At 38.7% G+C, this 9,757-nt stretch overlaps 1 long non-coding RNA gene and 1 pseudogene across 2 annotated transcripts in view; one reads left to right on the top strand and one right to left on the bottom strand.

Moving 5' to 3' along the window:
- The window catches only part of LOC149053705 (protein argonaute-2-like), an 82,362-nt pseudogene that overhangs the window by 29,957 nt on the left and 42,648 nt on the right, over positions 1-9,757 (top strand). The window lies entirely within an intron of this gene.
- On the bottom strand, positions 7,253-9,744 carry LOC149053710 (uncharacterized). The gene is made up of 2 exons (XR_016188220.1): positions 9,583-9,744; positions 7,253-8,003 (listed from the first exon to the last, which is right to left on the bottom strand). It is a non-coding gene; the product is annotated as an uncharacterized LOC149053710 (long non-coding RNA).

The following is a 9,757-nucleotide window of genomic DNA, read 5'->3' on the forward strand; positions in this document are numbered from 1 at the left end:
AATCTGAAGCTATGGAAATTGCGAAATCACAAACATTACCTAGAGATCTTTCCGTGCAAATGACATATCTGGCAGTAAAACTTAAATTCGTTCAGCCTTGTGAGAACATAGAGTTATAAACTCGCCAGCATTAAAATATCCTTTGGCAAATCCTTGATCCTTAGACAAATCCTTCGTGAAAACACGCGTTAATCATTTTTAACTTTCGCTTGGTGCGACACGAGACAAAACAGCTGATACATAATAACGAGACAGTCCATGGAGCCTTGCGGCCCTGAGATTAGTTTCGAGTCCAGTCCGTGCGGTTGAGGTAACGCAACAAGAAGGTCTCTGTAATGCGTTAAACATATAACTCGCGTCGAAGAATGTATTTTCTGAATTTTTTACTGTTCACACAGCCATCGACTGTAAATGTAACTGCTACCATTTGCGTAGTTTCTTAGGCAAGAGTGCAGTTTCGATTCTTTCTGAACCTCGCCAGTTGCCTCTTAAGTGCGAATTCGTCACGGAGGAATGACAGGAGTCGCACAGGCCCGTAAACACTTTTAATAATTAAACTTTTGAAGGAACGGCGACAGATAGTGAATCCTCATTACATTCCACGTTAATTCACGCTATCTCGCTGCAACCAAAGATGTTCACTCGACCACGGCAGGCTGCAAATGACTCGCTTTTTGTATTACAACCATGATACAACGTATTCAGAGTGCGCACATCGCCTGCTTCATACCTAACTTTTAGATGGACAATGAACACCTAGTGTTTATTAATGGACACTCTGAAAAACCTTAAATTATTATTGCAATCGTCTTGACAATTTCCTCGCTGGCGAATTTTGGGGGCACGGCTCGGATTCAGCGAAGAAATTGGAAACAACTTCGACCGTATAACGTACCGACATGAGCATGTTAACGAGTTCGCTAGGTATCTTATATCTCCTTAAAATAGTTTTATAGTAGATCGTCGGTATGCATTAATTAGTTTAGAGTGCTTCAGATCTTTGGTTTATTTATGGAGTTTGAAACTCTTCCCTACTCATGCTCAACAGTTAAATCACACCAATTTTAACTCACCTCCGATTACGCTTCCACCAACAACCCTGGCTGCCGCAACAATGCTACCAGCTTGCGCTTAAATTGTAAGATTCAATGACAAATTGTTAGATTCAGTCACAAATTAGGCAGGAGAATTATAATAAACTGACAGAGTTGGGTTTAAATTTTGAGTTCTGATCAATATATAGCATATTATGGTCACTCGATGAACGTTATTTGAGCAAAGACTCTTAGATACTTTCCCGCAAAAAATGCGGGAAAGTATGAATTGCAGAGGACCAAATGATCGTTACCTTTCCTTCTTTCAAATTCATCCTCATCAATTCGTCGCTTCTCGATTCCTGAACTTTCATCACCAGATCTTGCCTCTCAATTCCCGATAAAATCCCTTTTAAGAAATCAAGACGACCAAACGCAAAAAGTCCCCGCCGTTCAAGTTTTTCGAACAAAATTCGAACAACCTGAGTGTTTCTTTCATTTTCGTCCAAAGTTTCCCTCGCAGTGCAGACAGAAATGAGCTGCTGCAGATGATTGCTTTCGTCGAGAGCACGGCTGATCTGTTCAAGCAATTCTTTATATTCTTTCCTTTTGTCCTCGAACTTTCTCACTTTCTGAAACAACGACCATTCTCCGACCGCTTTCAGAAGCTCTTTCCATAGCTCAACTTTATCAATGGCCAAATTATTTCGATCCTCTAGCTCTCGAAAGAGCGAAAGTGCATCGGGGATGTCTTCAGGTCTTGACGCCACAAGCCCTCTACACATTAAGAGTAAGTGTTCATGTTCGTTCAGCTGATCGAGTCGTTGGCTTAACTCAAAAAGAAGGTGATTATATTCTACTTAAGACATTTCAACCGTCGTTGCTATGCATCTACCATTTCGATCGAGCGCAGTTCGTGTAAATTCACAATCTGGCGGAAGAGTTTCATTCGATGTCACGCACAGTGGCTAGGTTTACACGCGATCGAATATACGTCAAATACCATCACATTAGTCCACAGATGGATCTTGGATTGGACTTGGGACTGTGAAGTGCTTACTCCTTTAATGTAGTCTCCTTCGTGCCATAAAAAATTACTTAGCATACAACCACACGCGTGAAATATATCGCGCTATTGATCAAGAAACAATTTCATAATTCATTTATAAATGAGTAAGTAAATGGTTTAATTGGAAGAAATGCTGAGAAATTCTTAACGCGGGAATTAGTTAACCCAATTGAAAACTCTTTTTCGGAACATGGCTTTGATTTGCATTTAACGATTGAATCAAAGCTCTTGGTAAAGTTGAATATTAATTAACTAATGAAATCACTGAGTTGTTTTAGACCGTAAAAGGTGTCCCATGCATACATCATTTAGAGTACTAAGTTAAAGAGAAACAGTACACGATGTGCTGACTTAAAGTGTATGGCATTATCAGGTCAATCAAAAAAATCAAAGAGTCTGTGAGATACCCAATCGATGATTTCGGTAATGAGTAGCTATTAAAATTAAGGTAAAAGGGGGGGGGAGGGGGGGGGGAGTAAAGGACAACGTCCGCAAAGTACAAGCTTAAAATAACAGATTTGAACCTTTCCTTCATATTAGTTCAATGAGGTTGAAAAGCCTATTGAACGAGAATGTGCATTGAATTCGCCGTATATGTGACCTATCTTCGCAAATTCAATAACTATTCAATTAGCTTAGAGACACTGAACACTCAGTCAAAGTTAGGTTTATTGCAAAGAATTGGACTTTTTCTTGACCTTATTAAAGTAGTGTTTCCTTGGCATTTCCCATTTCGTGTTGCAAACATGTGAAAGTCACCGACTGCACTGGTCAAACTGCATTGGCCCTGCGCTGCTACTTCATTTAGCTCCGTTGGTGTCAAGTGTGGAATGAATCCCGGACGGGCCTGAATTTTTTTCAGGCCTTATTTCAACTACTAGTTCAGTAGTGATCATAACTGCGAGGATCGCTTATTTAACTTCAGTCCTGGATGTTTAGCTATGAACCTCTACTTCGAGCACTAGCCCCAGTTTCCCCCGCTCGCGGGCCTTGACTCTTCAATTTGCTGTAAACAAACCACTTGTGTGGCTTTGCGCGCGGGAATGCGCAGATTTTTGTTTCTCTCAACCCAAGAGAAAGGAAGGAAAGTGTTTCTTAACCCCTTTCACCCTAATATCAGAGTTCATTTTCTCCATACTGTTCTCTTTACATTTGCTAAGTGATGAAAAGTAGAATTTGTCCAAAAATTAAGAGCAATTTGAGTTAATAATCAATTTTCTTTATTCTCCCCAGGGGTGAAATTATAAGGAGAAATTAGACTCACTCTCAGGGGCCACAGGGTAAATAGAAAAATAAAAGTGGCCGGATTATCAACGCATCCCTAGGCCTACTCCTATCGCAGAATTTTGCTAACTCCACTTCATTTAGGTTTTCACACATTTGTTTTAGTTGTTGTGATTGGTTTTAGTGTGGAATTAGTCAAAACATGCCCCCCGGAACCACAGTTGATGTTGGTATAACTCACCCCACTGAGTTTGACTTCTACTTCTGCAGTCACGCAGGAAATCAGGTAAGGCTTTGTCTCTCTTTAATTCTTAGGGCCGAGTAACATAAAACCTCTCCCAAGACTTTTAGTAAACATAGAGCAAACAGTTGGTGAGAATACTTAAACATTGTATCTGTTGGTCCTGATGTGAACATGATGGAACACTAGATTCTCTTGACAAATTTGCAATGGGGTTTGAATCAGCTGGTAGAGAGAATTAACAATCACATGCTGAGAATCATGGTTCAACCACGAAAAAGACACCGACATAACACTTTCATATAAACAAATAACTTTTAACGACATCCCCCGTTTAACTCACCTAACTGATTACCCAAGATGCAGACTACATCTTTTCGCCATTATTCTAAAAGAATACATTTACGCTAGTAAATGTTTAGACAAAAAAACCAAACATGCAGGAATTTAAAAGAAAAGCTATACTACAATGGAAAATAGAGAATGCGCTCTTCACTAAGTCACAGATTTTCCCGCGAAGCCTTTTTTTCTGATTTAACCAGCCAATTGAAACAGACACACTAAATCAAAGCCCAAAATCCTATCTTTTTTTCTACCAGCATTGTCTCTAAATTTACTTTAGAGGGCACCTTAAGAGAGGTTGTCAGTAATTTTCAAGAATCCGGCGACAGAAGCAAAAATTCAACTCTTTTTTTATTTGCTCCAAAAGACCCTTTTGGTGAACTGTTTTCAAAAATAGTACTCAAAAGTTCCAGCGAGTTTTTATTTTGACGAACCATTCTTAGGGCTGTATAGAGAGCCATTGCGAAAAGATTTTCACTAATATCAGAATTAACAAAAAGAAAAAGATCTTAAACTCACCTTCCTCCAGCTAGCTACGCCTGGATTCCTTTACCTCTCGGCTCTCTAAACTTCTTTCCTCTTTTAAGCCATTAAATATCTCTACCCCTTAGATTTCAAATCTCCCTAAACAAAAAGGACCTCTATCATCCTTCCACAATCACGCCCTTAATTCCCCAGTGCCGGAGGCCTCAGCCCTCCCCCCTCCCACCTCCGCCTATCTCTTGAACCGTAGATTACTCTCTCCGGTATCCCAAGCCCTCCCTCTCAGATTTCATGGGTATTTTTTAATTCGCAAAGCCTTTACAGCTCATATGTGGAGGTCAATGAGTCAAATTCTACCAGGTTCAATTTTCTTACCCAGGAATGTGATAGTATGTTCTGATCTCACTTTAACAGTTAAGGAAAAAAAATCACAAATTTTCAATTATCAGTCACGTTTCTGCCTTGGCCAATAAATTTCATTAGATTATGTGGAATTTCACCATCCTTCATGAGTGGGGACACTCTTCGTCTACCGTGCACAATATCTCAACTTTCTCGTTCTTTTTCTATCAAATGAAATCGCATTCTGAATGCCACCAAATGCGCATAATAGGTGGGGGATGGTATGGATACTACTCGTGTGCACCTGACGTAAGTACTAGTATGACACAACTGATACGTAAGGGCCTGGATCTCGTCTTCTTTGAAATTAATGTCGTCCCACAGCACGTGATAATGCGAAGGACGGCTGGTGCCCTGCAAGAGGAATAGGCGGGTTCATTAGCGTCTTGTCTTTACTCCAAAAGCAACCAAAGAAGCCAGATTCGAAGATTGGTTTGAAGTTTAGCCTTTAGAGATAGGCGGAGGGGGAAGGGGGGAGGAATGAGGCCTCCGGGACTGTTGAATTAAGGGCGTGATTGTGGAAGGATGATAGAGGTCCTTTTTGTTTAGGGAGATTTGAAATCTAAGGGGTAGGGATATTTAATGGTTCGTCTTGCAGTGGTGGTCATGGACAAGACAGAAGTCCGCAGATTTTGGCCAAAGCTGTCCAAGTTCATCCTGAGATGTTAAAAGGGATGTACTTCGCCTGAAGACACTTTGTGAAGAGTAACTTAATTAGTTACCGACATATTGCTATTTATTTTAGTTCACACTCCATAGAATTTTGCCACGGTCTTATCCTGAATTTTTCAGCATTTGCTAATTTTCAGAGAACTGAAAATTGCCTCTATATTTGAGACTTATATTTTCTTGAACCTTATGTAATACTTCCTAGGGAAACACAGGATATTTATCTTTTTTCTTTTAAAAGACTGTATATGCCACTAATTCTCTAGGAGATTACAATGGAATGGATTAACCTTACTATTGGTTTTTTTTCTTTTATAAGAGTTACTTAAATTTTAATCTCTTTTGTGAAAAGAAAACTTGATGATTATTCATGGCGGATGAGAAATAGAATTAAGAGATGAAGAAATTGGATAGTATTAGTGGTCGCACAACTTTTTAAAAATATTCTCACCTCTAGACTCAACTAAAACGTAACTTAATAATTAGGCATATCAAAAATATATTTTTGTAGAGGTAAATGAATAGTACGTCTTATATTAATCAGAATTTTATTAGCTCAATCAGCTCATGAAAAATGAACGTAGCTGTAAGTAATGTACAAAAAACAGAATGAAACGAATTAAAAGAAGTGTGCAAAGCATGTCGGTCATGAATGTTATTTGTGTCGTGGTTCAACTTCAGTCTCATCGAAAAAACATTGAATTTAATGAGACTTTCAACTGAACGTGCTGCGAGTGACGAGCGTAGGTGATGTCCAGAGCAGAACTTTTTCATCTTTGGACTTTTTGTGGGTTTCTTTTAGCGGCATAGTGATTGAAAAGTCTTTTTTGCCTAGTAACCACTCACCTTTTCACCTTTGTGACGTAACACAAATTACAGTTCACGTACGATGCAATACGCCTTAAACTGTAATTCGCCAAAATCATGTTTTCAATGTCTTCTTAAAGGATTAAATTTTGAGAACAAGTTCGATTTTAATGCGTCTGAAAACATGTCCATTGATTTTTCAACCTAAAATCTATTCAGATTTGTTCAAGTCACGTTGCCAGAATGGAATGGTTTTCTCTCTGTCATTACTAAATGCTAAGCATATTTTTGATAATCTTCATTGTAGAGTTTTAACCCCTTCACCAGGACTGCTGACCAATTCATTATTCCCTCCCGCACTATGACGAGAATGAAGAAAAGGGATGTTGTCTGATCAACTCCCCAATTCTCAGAGTTAACATACCTATGTAAATCAGCAAAGAAAATCACTGTTTGAGAAATGTAGGGAGGAAATGGGTAAGATAAACAGAAGATTCCTCTAATATTTGCGGTTCTGAAGCAGCTCTGATAAAAGACATTTTCAGTAGCCGAAGAGTATGTTCAAATAAACTTATTTACTTTGACCTTATCTTCCGGTCAGTGTGGCGGACGAGCTAAAGAGGTGCTCTGTAAACATGCCACCCATCTCGTGTTGCTCAGTCAAATGTTTATATTTGAACTGCGCATTTTCAACGAGATGAACTATTTAAAGGAATGACATCCTAGTTTTGCGACCTACAGATACATTTTTAAAGCTTACCCTTTTGAGTCATTGAAATCAAAGGGATTTTATGGTCGAAAAAAGATTAACTTTTTCATGAATAATCCCAGCTCTTCTGGACTTTTCCTAAAGTTAAATATTTATATACAAATTTATTGATCTGACAATAAAAGGTGCTTGTTTCCCTCTTAAAACGATTACGATTAATTATCTCAAAGGTCACTTTAATAAAAAGGCTTTACAAAATAAAAGCGCAACAATTTCATGGGAATTTATATTTGTGTTCCTTGAACGACTAAATAAATACTGTTTTAACCTTGACTTAACTTTAACCTTGAAATGTTTTATATTTTTCTCTTGGAGATTTTAAAAAATGTATTGTCATTATCATGATTACAATATTGTTTCAAACCTTATCAGTAGTCCAAAAGTATATTTACACCTGGAGAGAATTAAACTCGAATAATTACATGCTTGAATGTTCAGATTATTTACTGAAGTGGTGATGCCTCTAAAATTATTACTGGTACTTCAGTAAATTGACTGCCTTAGCTGTCAATAAGGCCGTGAGCCAAGCGTTTCTGACTTCTGTAGACGAGAATCTCAACATTCTAATACTCCCATCAACCTGGGAAATCTTAATACATATAGAGTTCTGAACAGTCAAAGACGTGACATTGGACATCATTGTGATCTCGAAGAAGACCAGCACTTCTTCCCTCCTCTCATAACAGTATAGCTTATCTTCCAACAGCACAAAGCGTCTCCTATGCCAACTTGGTCTTCTTCTGAACACAGCGCACTCTTTTAGCTGGCAAAAATCTCCTTCTTCAGACGATACCAAACTACTGAAGTTGTTGTTTATAAAACGATAAGATGGAGGCGAATGCGGAAGGAAGCTCTTTCCTTTGGTTAGTTTTTTCTTCTGCTTCGGCAAAGGCTCTTTCCAGAATTTCGGTTTTACCCGCCAAAGGTAGGTTTCACTGCGTGCCTTGTAAAGCTTCTCCATAACTGATAAATAAAATTTTGCGGATGAGGTGTACTATGTCGAGGTAATTTACCTTTTTAAGATTCAAGCGACGTCCACTCAAATGAACAGAAAGACGCACCGAAGTTAAATTCATAAACGACCCAACCTGCTTTGATTTGTCTCGCAGAGAATTAGCGGAAACCCCTTAAGCACGTACTTAAAAACCGTTTAAACACTCTCTACTTCTTTCTACTATCACGTTACACGGGTTACGTGTTGTCAGTGTTTCATATTGTTGACCGATCTTTGAAGTTGACGGCATAGGATAAAATATGGACTGGACTATTTTTTGGACCATTTTTTGGACCATTTTTTGGACTATTTTTTGGACCATTTTGAAGGGGGAGCACACCATTAGTACTGAGGGAGGGGTAGGATGAAGTCTATCAGTACCAAGAGAGGGGTGGGAGGTGGAGTGTTATTACTTAGGGAGGGGTGTGAGACGGACTATTACTACGCAGAGAGGGTTGGGAGGTGGTTGTAATAGGAAACACTGCTAGCTAATGGAGCTTTAAATCGATCGTACAAACAATTTTAATTGGTTTTTCGACTGAGTTTTTGCATGTCAAAATTTTAGCGCTGGGCCGCGGCGTTTCTTCATTTTTTTTTTGTCATGCGAAAGCAAAACTGCCACGTAAACACTGGACTTTAATTTGTATTGAAAATATCGCGTTTACGATCCTCCACTGTTGAGTCATGCGTGCGCCTTTTGAGTCAGCTTGTGCACCATCAGTTGCTTCAAATTTCCCTTTGTGTATACAGTATGAAATTACTAACTTTAACTATCTTCCTTTTGTCATAGATCTTATCAAACGAGATCACGGAATTTCCGGTCTTAACTTAGCAGCATTTAGAATTCAAAAGCGCTATCGAAATTTTAAAGTTTATACCTTTACTATATAAAATCACCAGCGAACGATTTCGAAGAGGAATCCATGTTCTCATCATCCTTTCATTACCTCTCGCTGTGTTGTAAAACTATAAAAAGACGGTTTTTTGACAAATCAAAAATAAAACAATTGTCTTAAAGCGAGAGGATCATTTGATCATTCCACAAAACTTCCTTGCACATTTTGGGACCAAGAATAAGTTCCACGAGAAGAAGGGGCTTCTTTCTAGCTTTTCTTTCGTTAATTGAAAGTGAAATTTCGGAACAAGCGAGCAAAGGTTTGCAAAAATTCCAGGCGCAGTAATTTACGTTACTGTAACGTGAGCAGAGACAAAAATCCTCAAAGATAAAACAAGATAGACAGTCCGAGTTTTTTTAACGGTTTTCACGCTCAGTTAGATTGCGAGTTTACGTACGGTAATAAAAATCAAACACAGCTAACACTTGTATAATATATAAAGTTTCGATTTCAAACAGAAAAAAACAGGAATGATGAAAAATATAGCCTGGCATAACTGTTAAAATTCATACTAATCATGACGGTGTCAGAGCGACTTAAGGTCTATCGTAGCTCGCTAATCATGGCGATCATCGGTCATCGCAGTGGAGCAAGCCTCAGGAACTGAATCGACTGCCCTTCGAGTGAAAAAATAAGAGCTTGCCCTGATTACCTTTCCGATGCGTTGAGTGGAAGGCCAGATCAGTCACTGCAACCGAGTTTTACGGCGCTGTCATTCCGAGCGATCTTCATTTCTTAGTGAATTCGGCTGTTGTTCATTCATAATACACTCGCCTTGAACAGTTTGTTTTCTACTTGTCATATGAAATAACTTGCGTATTTTTGTG

Source organism: Pocillopora damicornis, chromosome 1 (genome assembly GCF_964200805.1).
Source record: "Pocillopora damicornis chromosome 1, jaPocDami1.2, whole genome shotgun sequence".
Classification (NCBI taxonomy): Eukaryota; Metazoa; Cnidaria; class Anthozoa; order Scleractinia; family Pocilloporidae; genus Pocillopora; species Pocillopora damicornis.